Source organism: Fundulus heteroclitus, chromosome 16 (assembly GCF_011125445.2).
Source record: "Fundulus heteroclitus isolate FHET01 chromosome 16, MU-UCD_Fhet_4.1, whole genome shotgun sequence".
NCBI classification, from domain to species: Eukaryota; Metazoa; Chordata; class Actinopteri; order Cyprinodontiformes; family Fundulidae; genus Fundulus; species Fundulus heteroclitus.
Window position 1 is genome coordinate 15066837 of NC_046376.1, and position 12978 is coordinate 15079814.

Below are 12978 nucleotides of genomic sequence, written 5' to 3' on the forward strand. Positions count from 1 at the left end.
ATAGTAGTGATGACAGGTGGAAAGCGTCCTGGCTTGATTAGTCTTACAGGTGTAGGTGATTAGTGTGGAGCATGGATCTGGAGCTGTATGGGAGGCTGAGAGTGCCCCTGAAATTCCATGGTGCAGCGCAGGCAAAGCTGCACCATGACAGAAATCTGATGTTTTTTTTTTTTCTTTGATTGGTTGGTTGTGGCAAAAGGATTGGATTTTCTGCATTGCATATCACAAATTTGATAGTTTTCCCCATATGCAACCCATGTTTTTCATGCAGTGTGAACTCCAAAAAATCTGACTTGTGCCATTCCTATATGTGGTATCTGATAGTTTTTAAAACGGCTGCAGTCTGAACGGTCATGTTACATTTTATCCATGCTTTTAAGTCACTGTCCTGGCTCTCCTTACACATTCAAACAGACTTCTCTACAGCAGTAGCGATCACGGCTGGACAAAAGGTCATTGTTAATAGCAGTGTTTTTTTCTTCTTACCTTCGTTCATCTTTTTATGACATGGTCTTAATATGGTTGGGTCCTATTGCTCAACAATTTCATAATAAACACAGAGACTCTGGTATCCACATGTTGTGCCATTACACATGATTTTAAGTTATTTAATGTTTGTTAAATAACTCTCGCTCTGTCAGGTATTGTCTGGTGAATATCAGCCTAAACAGCTGATATAAGGACAGTAGTTGAAAGATAAATGCATGATATTTTTTTAACAGCAAACTTTGCACATATAGGGAATAAATGAGTGACAACTTCTCTTCAAGTACAATAATTTACCTCACATAATAAATGCACATCCTGGGAACACCATTATTGAATGCTGTTTATCAGAATTAACACTATATTTCAATTAACATAACCCTGTCTACTAGGCTAGTGAAACTTAACTAAACTACTAAGCAAAATTAAGATAAAAGGAAACTAGGAACTATATACACACAAAAGAACAAAAGCAATAGATAGAGATAGTTGAAAACCATCATCATGAGAATGACTAAGTGAATCTTGGATCGAAGTTAGAGAACCAAAGTTCATCTTAAAGAAAGTGGAATAGGGGTAAATTAGCTTAACTGATCTAGAACATTTGGCATACCGTCAACCCATTCCAAAGTAGATAAAACATTATTTGAGGAAATAACATTTTAAATAATTATTTGGTAAATAAAAAAACAATAAACTTTAAACACTTAATTTTTATTAATGTTAGAATTTCTCTTGGAAATAAGACTCAAATAGGTAACTTATGAAGCTAGAGGGTGATGTAGGCGGACAATCGGTCGTTAATTTTCACTATTAATGCGGCGCTAACACTCGTAGCCATATAGGACAACGGTGGAGCAAAACAAAAACAAGCATTACATTTAAACAAGCATAGTTAAGTTTACTAGGGTTAGTTCCCTAACCCTAACCCTAAGTTATTAAAGGAGACTAATAGTGGCTAATGTTAGCGGACATTCAGTGCTCACTTAAAAATACTTTTAAGCTATATTAGTTATAATGAGTGGACCAGAAAACACAAACATTAATGTCCTATCGGTGTATAAAGCCCTTATGAAATAAAGGTTGTCATAACCGTTCAGCACACCCAAAACACATCAACATAGCTTTATTTTAAGATTGCTAACAGGAGGTTAGCCTGTAAGCTCCAGTCTTAACCTCAGTCAAACCTAAAAGAAACAAACACAATTAGAAGTAAACCATTATTTTCCCTGCTCATTCTTGCCAAACCTCTGCCTCTGTGTCCATTCTGTTGTTTTTGGGCATTGGGTTGCAATTAATTACTCCATGGTGAAGCTGGTTCTCTGGGCAGGCAGCAAGAAAGTGGCTCTCACCCTCTTTTGTGACTCCTGGCTGGGGTGAATTCTTCCCGGAACTCCAGTGTGCTGCACTCGGCCTGTTGGGGTGCCGCAACGAGGGGATCTCTGCACGGCAGAGGAATGACTTCGCTTCCGGGTCAGCTGTTTCCTGCACAGCTTAGAAAGATCACCATTGCTTTGATTTTGATTCACAGAAAATAGACAGTACTTAACTACGATTCCAACCGCGGTTGCTTTGTCTCTCCAGTGCAGACCTATTCCTCACAAGGTCCACGGAAAAAGATATAGATTGTCCTGGGAGGCTAGGTTTTATAGAGTGGGCAACCTGCTGTGATGGGGCAGTTCCTTACTCCTGTGTCTGACTCCGCAGAAGACATACTGTAGCTACTTATAGGATTACAGTCTGATTTTATTTTACTTGGCTGAAAGCACAACACACATTATATTTTTGTATTAAAAAAGCTTGGCTTACATTGGCTATTGCTTCTGTAAACAGTGTGCCTCGTGACACCTACTTTCTCCTTCTCTTATCTGAGCACGCTGGTCGCTTTTTGGTCTTCAACCATGACAGTGCCAAAAAAAGTTTTAGATTTCAGCAAAAGGGCTGATGGTGGTGCCCGAGTTAGGGAGTTCATCCTCCAAGTACAAGTGCAAGCCATTTACTATTTACCAAAAAATCGGAATTGGGCATCAAGACCTTCTGTGTGAATGTAGCCTTACTGTAAAACTGAATGTGTAAACAATTATGACATAGAAGCTCTGGTGGAAATTCACTACACATTTTACATTAGCTGAAAATGGCTAAAAAGAGAACAACCAATGTCAAAAAACTAATTTCTTACTTCATCATTGACAATTACAGTTAGAAAAATTTCATTTTTTCAGCTCAGGTGTTATTGCTCCCTAATGAACTGTACTTCTTATTATGAACCTAAAAAAAATGTGTGCTTACTCCATTTGGGAATAAGGCTAAAAGTTCTCACACCTCTTGGTTTGGTGTAACCAAAAAAATAAAATAAATGCAGAGGTTAAATTTGTGTATGTGTGTGAGTGTGTGTGTGTGTGCACGCATGCAAAGAAAGAATGGTTTTATAAAGAACTCCCCTCAGAAAACTTTGTTCCCATTTTAAACCAAATTTCATGACAGCAGTTTAGAGCCTCTAATAGGTTCTGTTGCACTTCATTTAGCATACTGTATAGAGCCTATTATGACTTCCTATTTACAGTTGTGACCTCTGTAACTAAGACAGTGACAAGGTGAGCAGCAAGGTGACAGTGCTCCAAATTTATTCAGGTTTCAGAGTGCAGGGTTGGGCGTCTGCTATATCATTTTTATCTTCAAAATAACTGCTCCTAGGTTATTTCCACGAGTGAGAAAACAGTGTTTCTATACCTTTTTCATTCGACCAACTCTTTTGGAGGAGAGCTTTTTTGTTGTTGTTGCTTTCATATAAATACATTTAAAAGCCCTCATTTCGTTTGACACAGACATTGAAAATGCAATCACTACCAACAGCTTGGCCTTCATCTTTAGATTAGGATTCACATCAGTTTTACTTGATTCCCTTGCCTTGTCACAAACAAATCCTGACAAGCGGTGCATCTTAATTGTAGTCACAGATTCAAAGTGGATTTGGTGTTCAAGCCTCTGGAGTGCCGAATTTAAGCTCTCAAGCAACCCAAAATATAAACTATGTGTTCAATTCCTATGGTGCAATGGTAACGTAGTTCTGCTGTTGAGGCGTAAGGTGCACTTATAGGAAAAAATCAGGACAGCAGATACAGCAGTAACTCTAAGCATAAAATTACACATAATTTGACTAGTACAGGACAGTAAAACAAGTTTAAGGAATTTTTAAGGAATTTTTAGATTGATACAATTATGAGAAAGACATTTAATACCTTTCTAAATTATGTTTAAAAAACACCTGAGCTTTTGTATAGTAATGTAAAATTAATTGTTATATTTTACTCTATATTATCAATTTAGTTTACATTATTATGTTATGATAAAAAATAAAATATCAAATAAATCTGAATGCACTAAATAATTATTAATGAATGTGTCATTTAATTACTGAATTAACTACAGAAATTTGAATGTAACATTTGGACCAGCTAGGGAGTTAGTTAGAAGGCAAAATTCTTAGATGTCAAAATGGCAGAATGGAACACCAAGGGGAACTGTGCCATAAAATGTGATATTGCTTTATAGAACATTAAAAACAGAAAACTAGTAAAATAAAATGCCAGCATGAATACTGGAACAGCACAGATACAAATGAGACAATCCACTACTAATGGAAATATGCACTCCAAAGGTCAAAATTATTAGTTTCCTGTATGAGTTTTTTATGCGTTGGGAAGCATTTGGTGTATCTGAAGACAAATCATGGCTGCTCAGAGGGAACATGCAAACTCCATCAAAGAAAAACCCTGGCAGAAATTGAATATTGAGAGATTCTTGATGTGTGAAAGTGCAAACCAATACACCACTGTGCAGCCAGTGCACAAAATACATAAACATTGAACATTTTCAGCATTTGAAGAGACAAAAAACAAGGTTAAAAAGAGCTACAGAGACACTCCTATGGGCTGTGGAAGGTTAGACTGTAGAAAAAAAAAGATTGAAGATGAAATAGTATTTATTGGATTTTCGAGTAGGTATTTTATCATTGCATGATTTCAGCACAATGGTTGACTAGAGCTGACAAGTAAAAATAAAATGTGTAAAGACACTGTAAGTCAATTATATATTTGTGGTCAAAATTCTAATAAATATATAAAAAAGTCTATGAAAAGGCTTCCTTCTTACAGTGCTTTGCAAGAATGTTGGAACCCAACTGTAATATATCTCTTTAATTGCAAATACAAATGATGTCACTGCTGCAAGGGAAGGTGAAAATTTGATTTTCATTTTGATTGTTTATAATTGAATATTTTTTCCAATTACCTAAAATTTTTCCTCTACATCTTATAACCAGAATTTGTCATTCATTAAAACAATTGCATCAAACTCTGAGTTATCTGTTTTATCCTCAAGGGTCTATACAGCAGTTAAACAAAGATCCTCTGAAGCTCTGCATATCTTTTGCCAGAAGTTGTATTCTTAATGCTTTGTCAAGCTACGAACACATCTGATGAAGTTTATTAAAATAACTTGCTTTGTCCAAAATGAATAAATGCCATTCAGTTGATAGGCCAATTTCATTTTGTCAAATAAAGAAATCAGAAAGGACACCACAGGTCCATGCACTGTTTTTTCCCCCAAAATTTGGTCAATAGCTGTGTTTCCATCTATGTTTTCAAACGTACATTTTGAAACATCACATTAAAAAAGGTTGATTGAAATGGAAAAAACAGTAGGTGGAAACACATTTGCCGACTAAGTTCTGACATAGGAAACATTTATGTCATATGACTGATCAACTGTTTCTGCTTTGGGCGTCTTCCCATGTATTCCTATAACACACATAGAAATGCATTTCTTTCTCAATGTCTCAACACTGCAAGTAACATTGGCAGTACTATTTGACAAGACACAACAATTACAACTTGCTGGATTGCAACACATTCCTAACCTGAACCTGGCCAGATGGATTTCGCTCCGCCTGGCTCCGCCTGGCTCCGCCTCGCTTCACTCACATCCATGTGGGACATCTTCCGTAGAGAGTGATTTCCTCAACCAATTTTATTGTTCAGCCAATCAGGACGCAGGGCTGGAGTTTCATAGATGTGACGTAGTGGAGACGCGACCGTGAGACTGTTTTGATTCAGACAACAATCGCGGCTTGCATCGAGGAAGCAAGCGTTAACATTGATGCTGCTATTTCTTCCGTGTTGTCCAATCTACCTAATATTGTTTCATTAAAAGAACATCGGAGAACGGCTCTGAAGGCTTTGTTGGTGGAAACGATGTTTTCCGCCCTTCTGCCGACCGGATTTGGCAAGTTTTGTTTTCCGGGGCGCGCCCGTGGCAGAGCGGTTGGCGCAAACCATGTTAGGAGGCCTTTAGTCCTCGACGCGGTCGGCCCGGGATCGACTCCGACCCGCGGCACTTTGCCGCCTGTCTTTCACCCTCTTCCACCCTTTTCCTGTCAGCTCACTGTCAATAAAACGCGTGCCACTAGAGCCGCAAATACATTAAAAATTTTAAAAAAAGTTTTGTTTTTTCCTGCGTCGCTCTCACAGCGTCACGGGTTGGCTTTGGTGTGAGAGGTTGAAATAGCACGTCGATAAAGATGACAGACAAGTGGCTTATCCAATCATATGCAAGGATTTTTGATAAGGCCCAGCCTTCTGAAACGCCATTCCTATGGATCTGTCCCAGATGGAGGAGTGGAGCTAGGCAGAGTGAAATACATCTGGCTAGGATCAGGTTAACACATTCCTAAAAAACCTCTATTAATTTTTTTAGATGTGTGGTCTACTTCTTGTTCGCTCCGAATTTGAATGACAGTGAGATCCATACTTGGCCATTGATAATAATATTGTTTATTAACATGTTGTCTCAAACAAATTTGTATTGGTCTCAAGCCACTTCATAATCTGAAAAGTTGGAGTAACAGACGGGTTAAAACAATATTTTAGCCAACTGATTGGCTGGTTAGTAGCCAAGCACTCAGTTCAACAAAGTGTCATGAATAATATAATACAATTAGATGAAGCAAAGCCTATCCAATGGTAAATACTTTAAAACGAATCTCTTTTTGGTACCAAAATCCAAAAGCTTATTCACTTATTTCAGTTAACAGCGTATTTAACGTTTGTATTTTAGATAAGGACAACCACACTTTTTAATTCTTTCGGGGGGGGGGGGGGGTACTTTTTTCCCCATATTATCTGCATCTGCCTAAGAGATATGGGTGAAAACAACATCCCAGCTCCACTGTGGAGAAACTAAGTAGAGCCTTGTCACCCACCCTTGTTAACTGAGCAGTGGAGCTGACCCACAGTGTGCTAAAACATGAAAAGTGTCTCTTGTAGACTTCAATTAGTTGAGATGAAATTCTGAGAATATTAAAAAAGATTCAAGTAGGTTAGAAACAAAAAACTACTGTTTGAGAGGTTCCATGATCCATATGGTTTATTAACAGCAATATGTACAAATATTGCAAAAACAAAACAAAACATTTATCAAATACAATTGTTCAACATAATAATTTCTCATCTTTATTATTAATCACTTAAACTGGATGGCATTAAATTGGCCTTTGGTGATTAAGTACAAAAATCTTGATGTTAAACAGGTTTTCAGGGTTTCCTTTTTTGACTTCCAGAATATTGCCATAATTTGAGTAATTTGTCCAGGGGTGATGCTGAAAAACTAGTCCATGCATTTGTTACTTCAAGGCTGGACTATTGCAATTCTTTACTATCACGAAGTCCACACAATGCAGTTCAAAGCCTTCAGCTGATCCAAAATGCTGCAGCAAGAGTTCTGATGAAAATTAACAAGAGAGATCATATTTCTCCTATTTTAGCTTCCTTTCACTGGCTTCCTGTTAAATCAAGAATCCATCCATCCATTTTCTGACCCGCTTAATCCCTCATGGGGTCGCAGGGGGTGCTTGTGCCTAGCGTTCACTGGGCGAGAGGCGGGGTACACCCTGGACAGGTCGCCAGTCTGTCGCAGGGCAAAACAGAGACAAACAGGACAAACGACCATTCATGCACACACTCACACCTAAGGACAATTTTGAGAAGCCAATTAATCTAACAGTCATGTTTTTGGACTGTGGGAGGAAGCCAGAGTACCCGGAGAGAACCCACGCATGCACAGGGAGAACATGCAAACTCCATGCAGAAAGGCCCAGGGTTGGATTTGAACCCAGAACCTTCTTGCTGGCAACAGTGCTGCCCACTGCGCCACTGTGCAGCCTAAGTCAAGAATATAACTCAAAATTTTCCTTCTCACATATTAAGCCCTTAATAATAAAGCTCCATCATATATCAAATATTTGATTACCCTGTATGTTTCTAACAGAACACTTCACTCTCAGACTGCAGGTCTGCTGGTGGTTCCTAGAGTCTCCAAAAGTAGAATGGGAGGGAGATCCTTTAGCTATCAGGCTCCTCTCCTGTGGAACCAACTCCCAGATGTGGTCCATGAGGCTGACACCATGTCTACTTTTAAGACTAGGCTTAAAACTTTCCTTTTGGACAAAGCTTATAGTTAGAGTGGCTTAGGTTATCCTGAGCTACTGTATCTCTACAGTTATGCTCCTATAAGCTTAGGCTGCTGGAGGACATCAGGGTCTATTTTTCTCACTCTACTGAGTACTCTTATTGTTCTCCAATTTGCATTGTTTGTTGTTATTTCGACTTTTAACTTTTTGTTCTCTGCCATTTTTTCTCTTCATAGTAGGTACACCTGGTCTGGCGTTCTGTTAGCTGTGACACCATCCAGGGGAGGCAATGACAATAAAGGTGATTATTATCATCTTCCATTATCATATAACATGATTCCTGGATCAATGTGTGCTTCTGTGCTTTTTTGTATCTCTGCTCTGTCTTCTCTAACCCCCAGTCGTTCGAGGTAGATGACCGTTCCCACTGAGCCTGGTTCTGCTGGAGGTTTTTCCTTCCTGTTAAAGGTGAGTTTTCCTCTCCACTGTTACTTCATGCATGCTCGGTATGAGGGATTGCTGCAAAGCCATCGACAACGGCTGTCCACTGTGACTCTACATTGTGTCATGAGGAGTGAATGCTACCTGTCAAGACTTGATGCAATCTACTAGTTTGCTTAGATAGGAAACTTTTTGATCAATCTTTCTGTATGATTTGATTGAATTTGACTTTGTAAAGTGCTTTGGTAAGACAAGTGTTGTGGATTGGTGCTATTTAGATACAACTGAATGGAACTGAATTGAATTCAATATTACACTGACAATTTAAGTACTACAGAGCCCAATAATATTTTTCCCCTCAGCAGCACTGGCTGTTTTGAACTGGTACAGTGCTTAGCATTGAGCCACCTGTGCTAACAAAAGAGTCCCCATGTACTGATCACCAAACTACAAAATATAATCCCTTTTAATCTAACATATAGTAAAAAACAAACAAAAACAAAGCAATTTTGAAACATAAACTGTAATATAATACAACAAAACAAATATTGATAATGTTTTATTCATAACTCATGAGCTTCAGCCTTATGATCTTCTACTGCTACAAATTGCTACCGCAGCTTCACACCCACATTTGCGGCATACAGGAAACAAAACAGATAATGTTTGCTTAAAGGGCTGTTCTAATTTCCTTTGAGCTAAGTAGTTTTGGGCACGTGTGTGTGTCTGTATTTTGTTACTTCTCAACTGAAAGAGCTGTTGGTGCTGATTAATTACAGTTAACTACTGCTACATTAACTGTTAATTTACATGCAAATGATAAATGTTTGTGCGTAATTTACAATTACCGCCGTGAATCCAACATGCATTTTATGACCATTACTGACTTTGTTGAGTGTGAGTGCTGATAGCTTCTAGGGAGAGTCTAATTTAAATTGTTACTTTGCATCAAACATCAACCCACTTTTGGTGAGTCTGGTTGTCATCACCTTTTCAAAATTAGTTGATTCTACATACACAGACATGATAAGAAATGATAAATAATTCAGTTTTTCAGACATTAAACTATCTTCGTCATATCTCCACCTTTAAGTACTATTTCCTGGCACAAATGGCTTTTCAGTAGAAAAAAAAGGAAGAAAAAGAAATGGGAAGTATGTGATGTTGCTTTGCTCTCACTGCTTATGTATCCGGGTAACATTTTATATAAATCATTTCTGTTAACAAAATGAACAGAAGAGAAATAAAGATATGCAACTTTTATATATTTTAACCATAGCTAGATTGATCTAGATCTCTGCATAGGATGCTGGAGAGAAAAAAAGTCTATCGCACCATGAGAAAGTTACTAAGCATTTCGGTTAATGGTTTATTGCTTATTGTGAACTTGTGAACCAGCAGCAATATTCCTGTATACTATCTACCTCCAAATGCCATGTTATTAAGTCAGAAACATGCAAATGTATCTCAGAAAAATAAAAACAAAGAGCATCACTGTCCAACAGACTGCAAGCTAATGAGGTTCCCTTACAAATAAATGCTGTAGGGCTTCACTTGAGACTAATTCTGACAGCACAACCAACCTGCAATTGCTATAAAGGTTCTCCACTACGGCCGGGGTGATTATGGTTTATATCCAAATTTTCCCATTCCTTTGTGAAGTAAAGGAATGGGAATAGAATAAATGGGATCTAGCATAACCTGGACCGACTAGGTGCTTATGTCTTTCTCTTGTATGCCTCCCTTGGATCTCTGCAGTGGCAGCTGCAAAAATGAGTCAATTCATTTCATGTGGGTCAATATCGAGACAATTTTAGCTAGTGATGTATTCTCGCCGGTGTTACCGCGCATTCCTCAATTGTCGTTGCCCTCCCAGCTCAATAACTTTGAACGATTGTCCTGGACAAGGTCAGTCCTCAGTCACAGTGTCCCAGTGGTTTCCGGGTGATCATAGGGAAGCCATAGGCAGCTGAAAAACACTAAGGAAGATATGTTTGGCATGTCATAGCAAGGAAACCTGATTTGAACAAACAGTTTTCTGGAATAGATATGTAAACAAAGATCTTTTTTTTTACCATTATTTGTAAGGTATTCGCATGGTAAAATGATAGTAGTATGAAACTCTAATAATAATGTTCAGATACAGTTCCTTTTCCCCCTCTCAATAAACACAAGCTCTGTTTGTTTGACCCGACAGGAAATTGTTTGCAGAGCTCCTAAAATGGTATGAGATTCTGCTCAGACAAACACATGGCTCAGTTATTTATTTGCTGTTCATACTGCAGCCTGTTCTTATAAACATTCAGCTCTGAAAAAAAAAAGAAGATGCTGTGATATAAAAGCTTTACGGGACTCATTAGCTAGCACAAGCTAACACAAGGCTATTCACCCGAACTACTGATTTTAAGTGTTATAAGTTAAAGTGTATCAGGGGTAACAAGGCTAAAGAATAATTAGAGGAAACCTTGCAAAATTCAGCATTGGCTTTTCAACATGGTACGTCTGCATGTCAAGATAATGTTTTCTGGCAGAAACAAAAGTCGAAGATGTGAGAATTTATCCCTTAATGTGATTCAATGTTGAAACAAAATTAATTATCACTGTTGCATCGAGCCATCAGCTTGCCTACAAGTGACAGTTTTAATCATTTTCTACATAACATCACCTGCTATGTGATCATTCACTCTACCCAACCATCCAGTCAGATAATGTAGACCCAATTTGTTCTACAGAGGGGAGTGTTCATTCATTGATTTATTGTGTAACATTATAAACATTTTTTTTTTAACAAAAAACAATAGACGTGTGCAATAGCAGCAACATTGCTGCTCTCAGACAATGATAAGGAAAAAACTATTAGAAATTATTTATCATAAAGAAATTATGATAACACTGAAAACATTTTTAATTAATCCTTAAAAGAGCAATTAGCAAAATTTTACCACCAGGTGGGCTGTTGAGCACTGTCTGTAGACCGAAACAAAAGGTGTGACAAGCCCCGCCTCTCTCCTCTTCCACTCCAGTTGCAAAAGCCCCCCTCCTTCCCTTCCCCGTCTCACCCGTCGCCTTGTGTGTGCATATTTACAAAGGATAAATACACAACAAAACAGCATCACCTTTCAGAGGAACATGTTTACTGATGAAGTAAGTGACTCATACATTTATAATGCTGTTAGCAAGAAAACGTTTTGATGCGCTGGATGTGCTCTCTGCCATTTTGCTCCTATGCTTCACTGTTCTGGCGGTGGCATTTTATGGACAGAGAGGGGCTAAGCCCTAAGTGGCAGCCATTCACAGGCGCGGCCGTCCCGGCTTTGTAAACAAGAGCCTGAAGAACAACACAGAGAGATGGTGTGTGACGCCATACTGTCTAAAAAGGTACCTTCAGTTTTTCCACATCACTATTTTTTATTCCAATCTAAAAAATAATAAAATGTTTGGTCATTGTTCCTTTAAGTTCCAGCAAAGTCCAAAGCCGGCCCTCCCAAGGCATTGGAGAACAAGATGGGTGCAGTTTCTGAGTGGTAAAGTTATGATTGCACCATTGCTAACATGGGCTAACATTTAAAGGAGTAAGCAATGCTAAACACTATCGATCAACGCTCTCAATGCTCTTAATTCTGATTTATGAGTCTGACTTGCTGGGGTGTGTGGGCCCATGGGCGACGGGTTCGTGTGTCTGACTGCTTGTATACAGTCAGGCAGCTCTGGTGACAAAAGCATGTACCTGTTGAACCAATGGGAAAATTCAACTGCAATAGCCACCGTTCAAACCTAGGAGGGCATCACCAAGACAGTTTTAAAACAAATATTGCAGAACTAAAGAAGTTAGCATAAAAATGTAAAAAGAAAAATGCACAGTAACATTAAGTAGCATCCTTAGACCAGGTCCATTTTGGGGGTGATTTGCACTTTAAGTGTTATGTTGAAATATTAGGCTTTTTTTCTTATAGTTCCAGATCCCATGAAGAAGTACAATTAACTTTGTGATGAAAGCATTTCCAGCAAGCGTAGGAGTAGTTTTAAACCTTTTCAAAAAAATCTGATCTGCATGAAGTGTAGATGATGAGCTCATAGGTCAGTAATCATTAGAAATAATGTATATGAGACCCATTTTTACTTATTGTTCTGGTGAAATCTCAACATAATATCAACAGAATCTAAGTGTTTCACTTAGGCCTAGGAAGATCAACTTTGATTAATTTCTATGTATTTATTTTTATTAATCATTCTTATAAACAAATAAAAGAGTCTCTTTGAAGCTGAAGAGGAACTTTTAAGCACTTTATTGAGACCATAACATTTAAACAAGGACTTGAGCAAGATGGGAAAATGATTAGATTTATTAGACCCTTAGATGAGTTTGTTTAAGTTTATATTCTTTATAAAAACAGCAAAATTATGTATTTGTATAATTTAGCAACTTACGTTTATATCATCCACACCCATTGATTGATTTATTTGATTTATTTATTTTTAAATATGATTTGATTTGTTCATCATGCCCTACATGGTTTTAATATTTAATTACTTTAAAATTGATCCTACTTTCATAAAAACATATACTCTGAAAACACGTCTTGTTG